The sequence below is a fragment of the Phyllobates terribilis genome, unplaced genomic scaffold (genome assembly GCF_046119375.1).
Source record: "Phyllobates terribilis strain yellow unplaced genomic scaffold, ASM4611937v1 Scaffold_7__3_contigs__length_470593459, whole genome shotgun sequence".
NCBI lineage: Eukaryota > Metazoa > Chordata > Amphibia > Anura > Dendrobatidae > Phyllobates > Phyllobates terribilis.
This window is the reverse complement of record NW_027362767.1, coordinates 420,336,438-420,351,567: the sequence shown is the minus strand read 5'-3', so window position 1 is coordinate 420,351,567 and position 15,130 is coordinate 420,336,438. Positions and strand designations below refer to the sequence as shown.

The 15,130-nt window shown below is 45.5% G+C and overlaps 1 long non-coding RNA gene across 2 annotated transcripts; it reads left to right on the top strand.

Annotated features, from left to right (window-relative positions):
• Positions 1–3,313: 3,313 nt before the first annotated feature.
• On the top strand, positions 3,314–6,145 carry LOC141153300 (uncharacterized). Of its 2 annotated transcripts, XR_012247280.1 has the most exons (6): positions 3,314–3,417; positions 3,724–3,762; positions 4,030–4,068; positions 4,339–4,377; positions 4,639–4,715; positions 5,825–6,145. It is a non-coding gene; the product is annotated as an uncharacterized lncRNA (long non-coding RNA). The 2 variants fall into 2 exon arrangements; XR_012247281.1 differs by lacking the exon at positions 4,030–4,068.
• Positions 6,146–15,130: the final 8,985 nt, after the last annotated feature.

Sequence of the window (15,130 nt, the reverse complement as noted above, 5' to 3'; positions counted from 1 at the left end):
TTTAATGTTTTATTTTTTTAATATTTACTATGTATCTATTTTTTAAATAACTAATTTTCTATTTTCTTTCTTTTTTTTTTTACAACCAGTAAGTATTTTTTACCTTACTTTTATTCCTCACCCTCTTTTTTCAAACTCGGGTTGAACAAATCTCAGGAGCCAAGTGGCCCATGTGCCTAGAAGTGCTACCTGCTCCAAAAATCTATATGCTACTTTACAGCCATTTGTTCACCCCTGTCACCAACATACAGTGGGGAAAATAAGTATTTGATCCACTGCCGATTTTGCAGGTTTTCCCACCTACAAAGAATGGAGAGGTCTGTAATTTTTATTGTAGGTACACTTCAATTGTGAAAGACAGAATCTTAATGAAATATCCAAAAAATCACATTGTATGATTTTTGCATAATTAATTTACATTTTATTGCATGAAATAAGTATTTGATACAATAGAAAAAAGGAACCTAATATTTGGCACAGAAACCTTTGTTTGCAACTACAGAGGTCAGACGTTTCCTGTAGTTCTTGACCAAGTTTGCACACACCGCAACAGGGATTTTGGCCCACTCCTCCATACAGATCTTCTCCAGATCTTTCAGGTTTGGGGGCTGTCGCTGGGCATTGGGTTCCGGTCTAGAGACTTGCTAGGCCACTCCAGGACCTTGAAATGCTTCTTACAGAGCCACTCCTTCATTGCCCTGGCTCTGTTTTTCGGGTCATTGTTATGCTGGAAGACGCTGCCATGACCCATCTTCAATGCTCTTACAGAGGGAAAAAGGTTGTTGGCCAAAATCTCGAGATACATGGCCACATCCATCCTCCCTTCAGTAATGTGCAGTCGTCCTGTCCCCCTTGCAGAAAAGCACCCCCACAGTATGATGTTTCCCCCACCACGCTTCACGGTTGGGATGGTGTCCTTGGAGTTGTACTCATTCTTCTTCTTCCTCCAAACACGGCGAGTGGAGTTGATACGAAAAAGTTCTATTTTGGTCTCATCTGACCACATGACCTTCTCCCATGCCTCCTCTGGATCACCAAGATGGCCATTGGTGAACTTCAAATGGGCTTGGACATGTGATGGCATGAGCAGGGGAACCTTGCGTGCACTGCAGGATTTTAATCCATGACGGTGTAGTGTGTTAGTAACGGTAATGTTTGAAACTATGGTGCCAGCTCTCTTCAGCTCATTGACCAGGTCTTCCCGTGTAGTTCTGTGCTGATTCCTGACCTTTCTCAGAATCATCCTTACCCCACGAGGTGAGATCCTGGTGTCCTTAGACTGCTCCTTGGTCTTGGCAATGATGGAGAGGTTGGAGAGTGATTTATTCAGTGTGTGGACAGGTGTCTTTTATACAGGTAATGAGCTCAAACAAGTGCAATTAATACAGGTAATGAGTGCAGAGTAGGAGGGCTTCTTAAAGAAAAACTAGCAGGTCTGTGAGAGCCAGAATTCTTGCTGGTTTGTAGGTGATCAAATACTCATTTCATGCAATAAAATGCAAATTAATTATGTAAAAATCATACAATGTGATTTTCTGTGTTTTATTTTTAGATTCTGTCTCTCACAGGTGAAGTGTACCTGTGATAAAAATTACAGACCTTTCCATTCTTTGTAGGTGGGAAAACTTGCAAAATCGGCAGTGTATCAAATACTTATTTTCCCCACTTTATATCTTGGTGCTGTACATAAACAGTAATCACTCACTAGCTATATAATTGCCTTTTTGCACTTAGTGTATAGACATTTAACTCTTTCATTCATTTTATCCATATCTGTAGCTCCAACAACTACAACAGCAACCACAACAACAGCACGTATGTATTTAAGCCTGCACCCCTGCAGCCGCCATATCATTTGTGTCTAAGCGTAAATACATTTACAGAGGTGTATCTAGGTTTTTTGGCACCCGGGGAAAGAGTTCAGTTTTGCATCCCCCCCCCCCAGCACATATGCGATTTGCACAGTTAGTCAAGTGCCAAAGAGCTGCTCTTCGTAATTCTCTCAATGTTCAGTGAAAAACTGAGAGAAGGAGAAAGAGAAGCGAGTTGTCACATGACGGTAAATATGAAAATCGCACATCCGTGAAGTGGCTGTGTGATGACTGATGGAACCTGCAAGCAAAGCTGAATCCTGACAGTGAGGATATTACACACTGTTAGGATTGGCTGCTGGGCTTCATTTTATAATTAAAGGACTTGTCCAGGTTTGAGATTAACGTCTGCAGTTACTCTATGTGTCTTCAGGCTTCTGAATTCTCACAGTGCATGCACTGCACACTTTTAGGATTCTCCCTTGCACAAGTATGTGATTTGAATACTTCTGGCCACATTACTACTAGACTTGTCCGGCCTTACTCAATTCATTGTCATTGAGTGAGGCCATGCATATCTAGTTGGCATGTGACCGCATGTATGCAAATCGCCGGCACCAGAGAATCCTGGCAGTGGGTAGTGCGCACTGTGAGAATTGTGTCCGCACCAATCACCCACACACAAAATCTCCCCCACCCCTCTCCCCACAGTAAACCTCCCCTCAGCCATACAATAAATCTCCCCCCATAGTAAATCTTCCGCCAGCCATACAATAAATCTCTTTCAGCCATACAATAAATCTCCCCTAGCCATAAAATAAACCTCTCTCAGCCACATAATAAATCTCCCCCTGCCATAAAATAAACCTCCCTCAGCCACATAATAAATCTCCCTCAGCCATACGATAAACCTCCCCCTGCCATACAATAAATCTCCCCCAGCCATACAATAAATCTCTCCTAGCCATACCATAAATCACCCCCCACAATAATCTTCCCCTCCATTACATCTTCGGTGTCTTCAGCTCTGGAGCACAGAGCACTTTCCACCAATGTGCGCCTCTGTCTGCATGACCTGATCACACTGCTGGCGTCACTCTGATCCGGAGGTCAGAGCTTCAATTGTACTTGCATCTGAGAGACGCGAATACAATTTAACATTGGGAGTCACCGTGGCTGCAGCTTCTCTGAGACGGTTGTCAACTTGACGCCGGCTCAGAGAACTGCTGACTCCTAGTCTGGGGACGGCAGAATACAGCTGCCGGGGGAGACACATCGGACTGCCGCATTAGGCGGCCCGACTGCGACCCCTTCAGCTGCGCCCGGGGCACATGCCCCGCCTGCACCCCTAGATAAGGCTTTGTACATTTATTACATTTCCTAACGTTATTAGTATCAATATTGTTCTTTTTACGCTTCAGTTATCATGCGGCAGTATTATCTTTGCACCATTTGGCAGTATTAGGCTGAAAATGTTCCGGGAGGGCACGGCTTTATTTTCTATGAAAGCATCCATGAGTTGTGATTACCTGTTATAAGTTTGTATCTCTTTTCTCCACCACAACAGCAACTACAACAACTACACCAGCAACTACAACAGCAGCACGTATGTATTTAAGCCTGTACCTCTGCAGCCACCATATCATTTGCGTCTAAGCGTAGATATATATCCCATTATTACATTTCCTAATTTAGAATAAATTAATTAGAATTAATTACAGTTACATTTCCTTAGAATTAATATTGTTGTTTCAACGCTTCAGTTATTATTATACAGCACTATTATCTGTGCATCATTTGGCAGTATTAGGCTGAAAATGTGCCTGGAGGGCAGGGCTTTATTTTCTTCAAAAGTATCCATGAGTTGTCATTATCTGTTGTAACTTTGCATCTCTTCTCTCCACCACAACAGCAACTACAACAACTACAACAGCAACTACAACAGCAGCACGTATGTATTTAAGCCTGTACCTCTGCATCCACCATAACATTTGTGTCTAAGCGTAGATATATATCCCATTATTACATTTCCCAATGTTATTAGAATTAAAATTGTTGTTTCAACGCTTCAGTTATCATGCGGCAGTATTATCTTTGCACCGTTTGGCAGTATTAGGCTGAAAATGTGCTAGGAGGGCAGAACTTTATTTTCTTCAAAAGTATCCATGAGTTGTTATTGTCTGTTGTAACTTTGCATCTCTTCTCTCCACCACAACAGCAACTACAACAACTGCAACAGCAACTACAACAGCAGCACGTATGTATTTAAGCCTGTACCTCTGCAGCCACCATATCATTTGTGTATACGCAGAGATATATATCCCATTATTACATTTCCTAATTTAATTAGAATTAATATTGTTGTTTCAACGCTGAAGTTATTATTATACGGGCGTATTATCTGTGCTCTATTTGGCAGTATTAGGTTGAAAATGTGCCAGGAGGGCAGGGCTTTATTTTCTTCAAAAATATCCATGAGTTGTTATTATCTGTTGTAACTTTGCATCTCTTCTCTCCACCACAACAGCAACTACAACAACTACAACAGCAACTACAACAGCAGCAAGTAAGTATTTAAGCCTGTACTTCTGCAGCCACCATATCATTTGCGTCTAAGCATAGATATATATCCCATTATTACATTTCCTAATATTATTAGAATTAATATTGTTGTTTCAACACTTCAGTTATTATGTGGCAGTATTATCTGTGCACCGTTTGTCAGTATTAGGCTGAAAATGTGCCAGGAGGGCAGAACTTTCTTTTCTATGAAAACATCCATGTGTTGTGATTACCTGTTGTAACTTTGTATCTCTTCTTTCCACAGCATCTATTACTCCTGCACAAATCACCATTATTATTTTGGTGGCACTTATTTTCGTACTTTTGATGATTTGTGTCTTTGTAAGTAAATATCTCATACTCATATTTTAATGTGGGTTGAAAATAATCCAGATTTGTTACAAGAACATCAGTACTACAAGGGCATGTGGGGGACCTCACTCAGGACCATCCTAATTAGCCATAATGGAGAGCTACTGCAAAGACTTAAATATAAGGAGCACCCAGGGCTTGGTGCCTAAGGAGACCCCGTCTAATAAATGGCACATGGTCAGGATGAGGTTTAATTTCTGATTTTAATTGAAGTCCGGAAGTTTCAAGATTCATTTCTGGACATAACACAACCATAATCTATAGCTTATAACCAGAGGGTCCTCATTTAGGAGTTAAAATGGACTAGATACTAATGCATAGAAAGGGATTATAGGTATTGCAGGATTGTAGACATTGAGATCACAAGTACAGCCCAGCTTTATCATTGAACCTGTAGACCACAACTTTAAGTGATATATGAGAATTGGGAGACCCCATTACAGACTTTGCATTATAGACCAAAAGCTTCATGTTACACCTTGAAAGTTACGCATTTAAGAAATTATTAAAGTGGCGCTCCATTCATCTACTATAAGAGGTGGGATCAACTGCAAAGAGCATCTCCTTCAATTTGTAGAGAACCCAGAGGTTCGAGGAGCCAATCGATTAAAAAAACAACATGTGCATTGCTTCATTTTCCCTGTGGTGGCGCTGTAGCGAAAGTGTACACTTAATACCAAGTAGTGTAGCTGATCACTAGTGGTCTAGGCTTATCATGATGGGACCTCTCTAGAAATAAGTATAATCTTTGTGAGGAAAACTCCTTATACAGGGACTGTCACATTAAGGACAGCTCCATATCACATGGCGCCCAATGAAGTCTAAAAATTACCATATAATACATGGTCCTGCTAAGTCCTCCAGGGTGTCAGTTGCTATTATCAGTGGTTCTTTACCTTGGGAAATACAAAGGAGTCTTGGGTGTCATATATTTATTACCCTAATGAAGTATAATGAATGGGGTTGTCCTGAGAGGTCAACATGGACGCACAACAACACTGTACTAAGTAATAACTATAGTTCACGCCATCAACATTCCAAAAGCCGAATGATCTAACAATGTATTTTTTTATTTGCAGTGTTTCATTTATAGATACAGAAGATAATTGAAGACTCTTAAACCAGAGAACCCTCATGAAGAACCCCAACCTTGTACAGTACCTCATGAATATGTATACTGTATATTATATCATATGTCTTGGCAAAGTGGTTACAATCAATGGAGGTGCCGTGTCCCAGGTGCCAGATTTGTAGGACTGAATCATCTCTAACCATGGAGATGCATGTTGAAGTCTTACCATATTGGTTCTGGAAATGTTGAGTTGGCACTGAAGTCAAGAAGGGGTCTGATCATCCACAAACCTTTGATTTGCATTTATTTCTTGTAATTTAAAATGATCTCATAATAAATTATCTAAAACACTTTCATGTTATGTTTGTATCTGTAGGTAATCCCCAGTAATATGATGAACAACAAGTTCATACTTTACATATTAAAGTGGTGTGTGCTGGGGGGATTCATACGTCTGTAGTCACACAGAGTGATTACCGACTTATCGATTTGGACTGGACAACCCCTTTAAAGGGGTTCTCAGAGGAATGTGATGAAATAAATAAAATACTTTTAAATATTAAAGATTTTTCTAAATACCTTTATTTAGAAAAAAAGGTATACTTTATCTAGTGTACTCTATTAGGATTTTAAAGATGTAACAGCCATGGCTGGTGCCAGTCTCTGATTTTCTGACATGTCAGGGGCTCTTCAAATGTGACATAGCACCCCCAAGTCATTCCAGCAAAATCTGAAATCCAAAATCTCGCTCCTTTCCTTGTGAGCTTTACATCGTGTCTCAAAAGTTTTTGACCAAATTTGGGGTACTGGTGTACTTAAGAGAAATTGTGTGACAAATTATAATGTCCATTTTTGCTATTAGCCCTTTTGAAATGTAAAAACTTGGGGCAAAGCAACATTTTAGTGAAAAAAATAGTAATTTTTCATTCTCATAGCCCAATGTTATACAATTCTATGAATCACCGGAGGGTTAAAAATGCTTACTACACCCCTAGAATCCTAGATGAATTCCTCGACAGATATAGTGTTCAAAATAGGTTCACTTTTAGTGTTTTTTATTCTTTTGGCACATCAGGGGCTCTACAAATATGATATGGCATCTGCAATCTATTCCAGCCAAAATGGCGTTAAAAAATTTAAGTAGTGCAATGAGCCCTTCCAAGTCCTTCCATGAACTCCAACAGTAGTTTTGCACCACATATGGGGTATCGGTGTGCTCAACAGAAATTGCACAACAAATTGTGTGGTGTAATTTCTCTAGTTACTCTTGTCAAAATGAAAAAAAAATTGGTCTAAAGCAAAATTTTTTAGAAAAAAAATGTAATTTATATATAATGTTATATAATTCTGTGAATCACCTGTGGGATCATGATGCCCACTGCACCCCTAGATGAATTCTTTGATGGGTATTGTTTTAAATATGGGGTGACTTGTGGGGGTTTCTGCTATTTTGATGACGCCTGGGCCTGTGTTGTGCGTGCGGGGAATACCCGGAGCCGGATCGCTGGGGGTTGTAGTCTCCGTGGCGATGACCCGGTCCGTGCCTAGGGTGGTCAAATCAGTGGCAGTCTTTTTAGTGTGATAAGGTTCGACTACGCCAACCGTGGATTGCGGTCAATGGGGACCGCCGCTGCAAGGCAGACCGCTGAGGCCGGTGTTATGTGTGCAGCTAAGAATGGGATGACTCCCCACGGGAGGAGTACAGCCTCAGGGCAGTTAGCGTGGATGATGGGAGTGATGGTGGAGATAGTCCCAATACCAATAGTGCCGGAGGAGCAAGAAGTCACAGACAACGTGTTGCAATCCAATGTCCTTTGCTCACAGTTTGTATTCTCCAGGTCACTCTCGCGAAGCAGTGACCACCCAAGCCGTGCTGCGTCCACCAGGCAAGGGACTCGGTCAACTCCCCGGTCTTTCTGAAGTATGTCTCAAAGCTCCCTTCCGTCCTTTCTCTGGCTCGTGCCCCACCAGTGACCAAGCTTATGTCCAGCTCCCGCGGGCCTTCTCTTGGGAGGGCTACGTGCCCACGTCCCTGACCCTATATGGTATGCCTTCCTAGCAAGGTGTAGCGAGGGGTCGCACCAAGGGCTGGTCACGACCTCCGGTTCTTGGCTGAAGATGATTCGCTTCCACCAATTTGGGATCCGGTACCCTGTTCTGCCAACCCGTCACCCGCAATCTCCAGGGTCCTTACGGTTCTCTCTTCCTTCTCGTTCCTGAGCCTTTCTGTTTCACTTGTTACTTCTGTTCTGGTCTTGTTCCCTTTCCTTTCCATTGTTCCCTCTCTCTCTCTCTGGCCCCGGCCTCTGTGCTAGGCCTGCCCAGGGAGCAGAACCCATGCAGCAGCCCTGCTCTCTGCCTTCTCCACTTCTCCTCACAGACAGAACTTCTTCTTCTTTCTTCTTCAGTGCTGGCTGGGCCTCACAGGCTAGGCCTGCCTCCGGAGCAGAGCTCCACAGAGGCCCTGCTCTGTCACTTCCTCTCTCAGACTGAACACTGATCTAAGATGGTGCCCACCTTATATACCTCACTCTGACCATGAGCCCAGGTGACTAGCAACCAATGGGCTCCTTCCTATGCTCAGGACCCAACCCCTAACTGCCCCTACAGCACTGGGTATTCCACCCCCCTCCCCACTCCAGCCAGGGACGGATGCTGTCGTGCCTGCACTCTGTCTAGTGGGAGCACCGTTGAGCTGTCCCTCGGAAATGGGGTGTGTGTGCTGTATGCAGCCTACTGAGCCTTGATCCATACTCCATCCTTACCGGGGAGTGGGATATCACACCTCTGGTTTGAGGTGCAATACACCTGTAGCAGCCGAGCCCTCGGGGTGCTACATTCCCCCCCGGTAAATCACAGCACGTCCCCGGGCTGGAACAGAGCAAAAACAATTCACAGGGTATGCAAAATCTTTTTCAGTAACTGCTTACATCAGGAAACAGACACTCTTGTACAATTCCCTTCATGGGAAACACTCTGATGAAACACTTTTGGTTATTACTTCCAGAACTCTTTTACCATAAGACACATTATAAAACTTTTGCAAGTAAAACATTCTTCAAATACACATTCTTGACTTCTGGCCGCTGGACAACTTGCGACCAGGTGTTCACTTTCTCTCTCAAAGGTGCAACAGTCCATTTAATTCGTCCTGAGGTAGATGTTGCAGCTCTTTTATAAAACCAGTAGGGGGCGCTTTAAGAAGCGCAACTATTTACAAGGGGTTGGCCGTTCCCAGTCCTCGGCCGGTTGGAAAGGGGATGGCTGCTCTCAGTCCTCAGCCAGGTAAGGAAGGGGGTATCTTGGAAACGGGTAACAGTCTTTTAGCCGTCCCAACGGGGACCACACTTATTAACAGTTCAAAAGAAAAACAGTCCTTGTACCCTGACGGGTAACTTTGTACAGTTCCTTACTCACGCTACTTTCTTTTAATAGCTATGTCCTCCTTGAGCTCCCTCCTGAGGGCAGTCTTCAGACCCGTCCGGGTCCTCTTGGCTTTCCTCGTACTGGTGGTAATGCAGCTTCTCCTCTGTGAGCCGGTGAACGTGGAGAGCGTACTGTCCCTTGGCACCCTTGTGCAGTAGGCCTTGCAGCGGGGTCTGGAGAAGGCCGCTGTTGATGACGTCCGGGGTCAGAGGGTGCGACTTTGGGCCTGGGCGCGGGCTGGTGGTGGCGGTGCCCAGGGCTGGAGGGCTCGGCTGCAGGGCTTGTTGCGGGGTCTGGAGCAGGTCGGTGTCTGCAGCGCCCGGGATCGGCAGCTCCACCAGGGGGCCCGGGAGCAGGCTGACGCTGGCAGCGTCCGGGACAGGGAGACTCCTCTTACCTGCTCCCGCGACCGCTCCTGCGTCACGCGTCTTCTCCTGGCGCTGGTCGGGGCCTGCGATGACTGGGGCACTGCCGATGCCGGGCAGCTTAGTCTGCTGCCGCTCCGGCATCTTGCTCTCCGTTCCCGATGTCTTCCTCCCCCCAGGTGGACCGTGGCCTACCTTGCGATGATCTTCCTCCGTAGGCCGCGGCTCCGCAGTCGATCGTCGGGGTTGAGGACATTGCGTCGCGCTCCTGTGATGTCAGCGTCGCTCTTCCTCCCTTCCAGGACCTTACGCAGCGTCAGTGCGTGGGGCGGAGCTTCGGATCTCGCGCGCTTTCGGCGTCCACGCCCCTCTTCTTCCTGTGCGGCTTCCTGAAGATGGCGTCCGATGGCGGGAAGCGGCTGCGGATGGCGGGAAGACGGCAGAAGATGGCGGGAAACGACCCAAGATGGCGTCCGATGGCGGGAAACGACTCCGGACGGCGGGAAACTTCTCTCAGGTAAGTGCAAAAGTCTTTTTTCAGGCACGCAATACCCGTTGGGGCGGGTTGGTTTGAATGCTGCCGACTACGCCAAAGTTGACGCGCCCCTGGGCCTGTGTTGTGCGTGCGGGGAATACCCGGAGCCGGATCGCTGGGGGTTGTAGTCTCCATGGCGGTGACCCGGTCCGTGCCCAGGGTGGTCAAATCAGTGGCAGTCTTTTTAGTGTGATAAGGTCCGACTACGCCACCCGTGGATTGCCGTCAATCGGGACCGCCGCTGCAAGGCAGACCGCTGAGGCCGGTGTTATGTGTGCAGCTAAGAATGGGATGACTCCCCACGGGAGGAGTACAGCCTCAGGGCAGTTAGCGTGGATGATGGGAGTGATGGTGGAGATAGTCCCAATACCAATAGTGCCGGAGGAGCAAGAAGTCACAGACAACATGTTGCAATCCAATGTCCTTTACTCACAGTTTGTATTCTCCAGGTCACTCTCGCGAAGCAGTGACCACCCAAGCCGTGCTGCGTCCACCAGGCAAGGGACTCGGTCAACTCCCAGGTCTTTCTGGAGTATGTCTCAAAGCTCCCTTCCGTCCTTTCTCTGGCTCGTGCCCCACCAGTGACCAAGCTTATGTCCAGCTCCTGCGGGCCTTCTCTTGGGAGGGCTACGTGCCCACGTCCCTGACCCTATATGGTATGCCTTCCTAGCAAGGTGTAGCGAGGGGTCGTACCAAGGGCTGGTCACGACCTCCGGTTCTTGGCTGAAGATGATTCGCTTCCACCAATTTGGGATCCGGTACCCTGTTCTGCCAACCCGTCACCCACAATCTCCTGGGTCCTTAGGGTTCTCTCTTCCTTCTCGTTCCTGAGCCTTTCTGTTTCACTTGTTACTTCTGTTGTGGTCTTGTTCCCTTTCCTTTCCACTGTTCCTTCTCCTCTCTCTCTCTCTCTCTCTCTCTCTCTCTCTCTGGCCCCGGCCTCTGTGCTAGGCCTGCCCAAGGAGCAGAGCCCATGCAGCAGCCCTACTCCCTGCCTTCTCCACTTCTCCTCACAGACTGAACTTCTTCTTCTTTCTTCTTCAGTGCTGGCTGGGCCTCACAGGTTAGGCCCGCCTCCGGAGCAGAGCTCCACAGAGGCCCTGCTCTGTCACTTCCTCTCTCAGACTGAACACTGATCGAAGATGTTGCCCACCTTATATACCTCCCTCTGACCATGAGCCCAGCAACCAATGGGCTCCTTCCTATGCTCAGGACCCAACCCCTATCTGCCCCTACAGCACTGGGTATTCCACCCCCCTCCCCACTCCCGCCAGGGACAGATGCTGTCGTGCCTGCACTCTGTCTAGTGGGAGCACCGTTGAGCTGTCCCTCGGAAATGGGGTGTGTGTGCTGTATGCAGCCTACTGAGCCTTGTTCCATACTCCATCCTTACCCGGGAGTGGGATATCACACCTCTGGTTTGAGGTGCAATACCCCTGTAGCAGCCGAGCCCTCGGGGTGCTACATTGACATATCAGGAACTCTTCAAATGCGACATGGTGTCTTCGAACTATTCAAATAGTGATCCTTCCCTTCTGATCATTGCCATGCACCCAATCAGAAGTTTTCCACCACTCATGGAGTATCAGTGTACTCAGGAAGAATTGAGAAACAAATTTTATGGTCCATTTTCTTATTTTACTCTTAGGAAAATGAAAAATCTGGGGCTAATGAAACATTTTTGTGGAAAAAAATTAATTTTCCATTTTCACATCGCAATGTTATTTAATTCTGTGAAGAACCTATGGGTTTTAGATGTTCAACGCAACCAAACATGAATTCCTTCCAAAATGAGGTTACTTGTGTGTGGTTTCTACTGTTTTGACACCTCTGGGGCTCTCCAAATGTGCAACATTCTTACATCTACGACAGCAGTATTCACACTGAAACTCCGGCTCCAGTTTTGCATACACATTGCAGACTATGCACTGAAGGAAATATTTGGTCCTGTTATCCATTATCGAAACAAACAGAAAAAAATAAAACCAAACACAAGGTCCAACACACCTATTTGTATATGTGTAATATGTAGGCACACATACACACCATGTCCATTATTAGACAAAAATAATCTAGAATAAAAGCAATGTGAAAACCACTGCAGTAAGCAAACAAATAGTAACAGATGTAAATAACACAGGGTACTTAGATTCCTTTTTTTTAATCAAAAAAGCAGAAAAATCATCCCACCGCAAAAAGGTGTACCCAGTCAGGATGGTTTCTAGGTCTAGTGACTCACCTCACTGCTGTATGTGCTAACCAGGCCTCTAAATAGATAGAGACAGAGCAGAAACTGGATCAGGCTGCTAAAAACAAAACCTTGCTAATGGAAGCACTCAACCAGCCCACATATTCACACTCAGTAGCAACAACTTCTGTTTTTTTAACTCTACTTGTTCACAAGCCAAAAAATTAAATTTGGATTGTTTTCTGCAAAGTTATATTGTGGTACCGTGTTAGCCAGAAAAATCGATGTAAATACTTTTTTGTCCAAAAATGACAAAAGTATTCTTGGAGTGATACCTTTACTGGCTAACCAGAAAAAATAAATATATGCAAGCTTTCAGAACACCGAAGCTCCTTCGTCAGGCAATATTACAAATGAATTCATAAGACAAGGGGAACAACATTTAAGAGATGTTACAACAAAACATTTGTTCATGAAGTGGAGGGGGTGATGCCTCCTAATGATAAGTTAAAGAGATCAAATTTAGGGGTTTTAGTTGCAAATGACAAGTCTGTGGGAATGTTTAATTATTTGGAGACCATCTGGTGGAGGTGTGAATTTAATCCATGTAGTGAGTCATAAACCCAGGTGTTAGATTGAGTCCTGTTGTCTGTGAATTGAACATCATTATCATTTTGAATTCCCAGATTTTTCTGTCTCCATTGAAATGACCTTTTAGTACTAAAACTTTTAGATTTTTCATACAGTGTCCCTGGCTAGAGAAATGTTTTCCCACAGACGTGTCCAGTTCATTCTTAATTGTGAGTCTCTGTAAACATTTCTCTAGCCAGTGTTTGGTAAACCCGGAGCAGAATTTGTGGGCCAATGGGCCTGTGATGGACATTTTTTTTGTGGGTTCCAGGAGCAAGGTGACCAGGGTCAGTCAGACCCGTTTTAAATGTTTTAAATGTGCATTGGTGTTTTTACAGGTGTTGTCATGGTCGGGACGACCATGTTTTAGGAGAGAGGAATGTAAGAGGGTAGCCGAGACGGGCATGCACCTCTTCCCTCTTTGTGCACATATTGTTGTACTCTGTGTTTGTATATGAGTATGTATATGACCTAATGTCTGATGTGTTAGTTACAGGGTCAGTATAGGTTAGGTATAGATAGAGTATTAGATTAGGAATTCGATACAGTGCAGTGGTGGGTGCACTTGTTTAGGATAGAAACAGTTAATGTGTTTAGCAATAGCTTCAGGGTAGGAGGAGCAGGGTAGTAACAGGGAAGTCTGCCCAGCAACCGAAGGAGGTTTGGTGAATGGTCCAGTCAAAAGGGGGAGGAGTTTGGGCCAGGACAGAGAAACGTTTCTTCCTGTCAGTTAGTTAGTGAGAGTCTGAGGGAGAGATGTGAAGAGTAGTATTGGTTGGTGGTCCAGGGGGCACAGAAGCATGAGTGGTCCAGCAGCAGAGGAACGTTAGTCAGGATCTCTGAATCAGACTTTCCCTTAACGTTTGGGGCCTACGGTCCACAGGAGCAAGCCGAGTAGCTTGTCTCAAAATCTTCCCAAAAGAGGAAGACGGATGGGGAATAGTACAGAGGAGACAGTACGGGACTCTTTAAACTGCGAGCGTCTCAGAGGCCAAAGAGGTCGACTATGGCAGGGATAGCTCAGGACAAACGGACGGTGAATATCAAAATGTGCTGTGCAATGGATTGGGAACCTGGAAAAGTATGTACCCAATACTGCATGTTCCACCATGTTGAAGTTGTGCTGTTAAGTAAAATTATATTTTATAAAATGGAGTGGAAGTCCCTAAATGTGTGTGCGTCAGTTCCTGAAGTGGAAAAACCGAAGACAGCAGAGATCTGCGACCAAATCGTGAGTGTTACACACCACCCACACAGCACATGAGAATTGTGACATTTGTCTTTGTCAGGGTGCCAGGGTGTAGGAACACAGCAATATCTCACCACAACTACCACGCTGCACCCCTCGCAAAATTGGTGTAGTCAGCAGGATGAAATCATGCCTCGTGAGGATGAGACAGATGCAGGGAAGATTTCAGTGAAAGTTAAAATGGCGGCCGTTAGTAGTCCCAAAATGGTGGCCGTTGAACATTCTAAAATAGCGGATGATGGTGCAGAGGCTGGTGATAGCTCCTTCCACCATGGGTGTTCTAACATTAAAATAGTGTGAAAATCTGTCTGGCCCGTGCAGTGGCCTGTGCCCAGAAGACCACCCATCATGAGTGGTGCCTGCCCACGGTGGGCGGGGCGAAAAAAGAAGAAACCTCGCCAATTAATGCAGATACCAGAGACAAGAAACTGGAGCAACAGTGGAGGGTCTGCCTCCAGTGGTTCATCTTCTGGGACCACCATCATCTATATTCAAGGCCGGGGAGTGGCCCATTATGGCGGTTACAGGGGAATCCCAAAGTGAAGTGGCCACTTTGAAAGCGTCTTGTTGTGCTAGTGCACTTGAAGAAAAAGAAACTGTTCTGCTGCTCTGTGGGCAGGAGCCCCGAGTGAAACCCCCCCCCAGAAGTATCTGGTATTGGCCAGTCCGGCCACAGTTGAAAAGAGGAATCTTTTCTGCAGTTTCCCCACCCTCCAAGTTCATGCGCCTATTGCGCATTTCCCTGCTGGATTATGGGACTGAACCCTGATAGGGTTAAATCTTCCACACTAATGGACTGTGTGCAATTGCTCTATGGACTGTTTTACTTTGCTATAGGAACTATTGAGCAGCCTACCAGTCTTAAAGAGACAGTACCCAGCAAAATGTAGTGAGGGAGAAAATTGTCAGGACTACCCAAT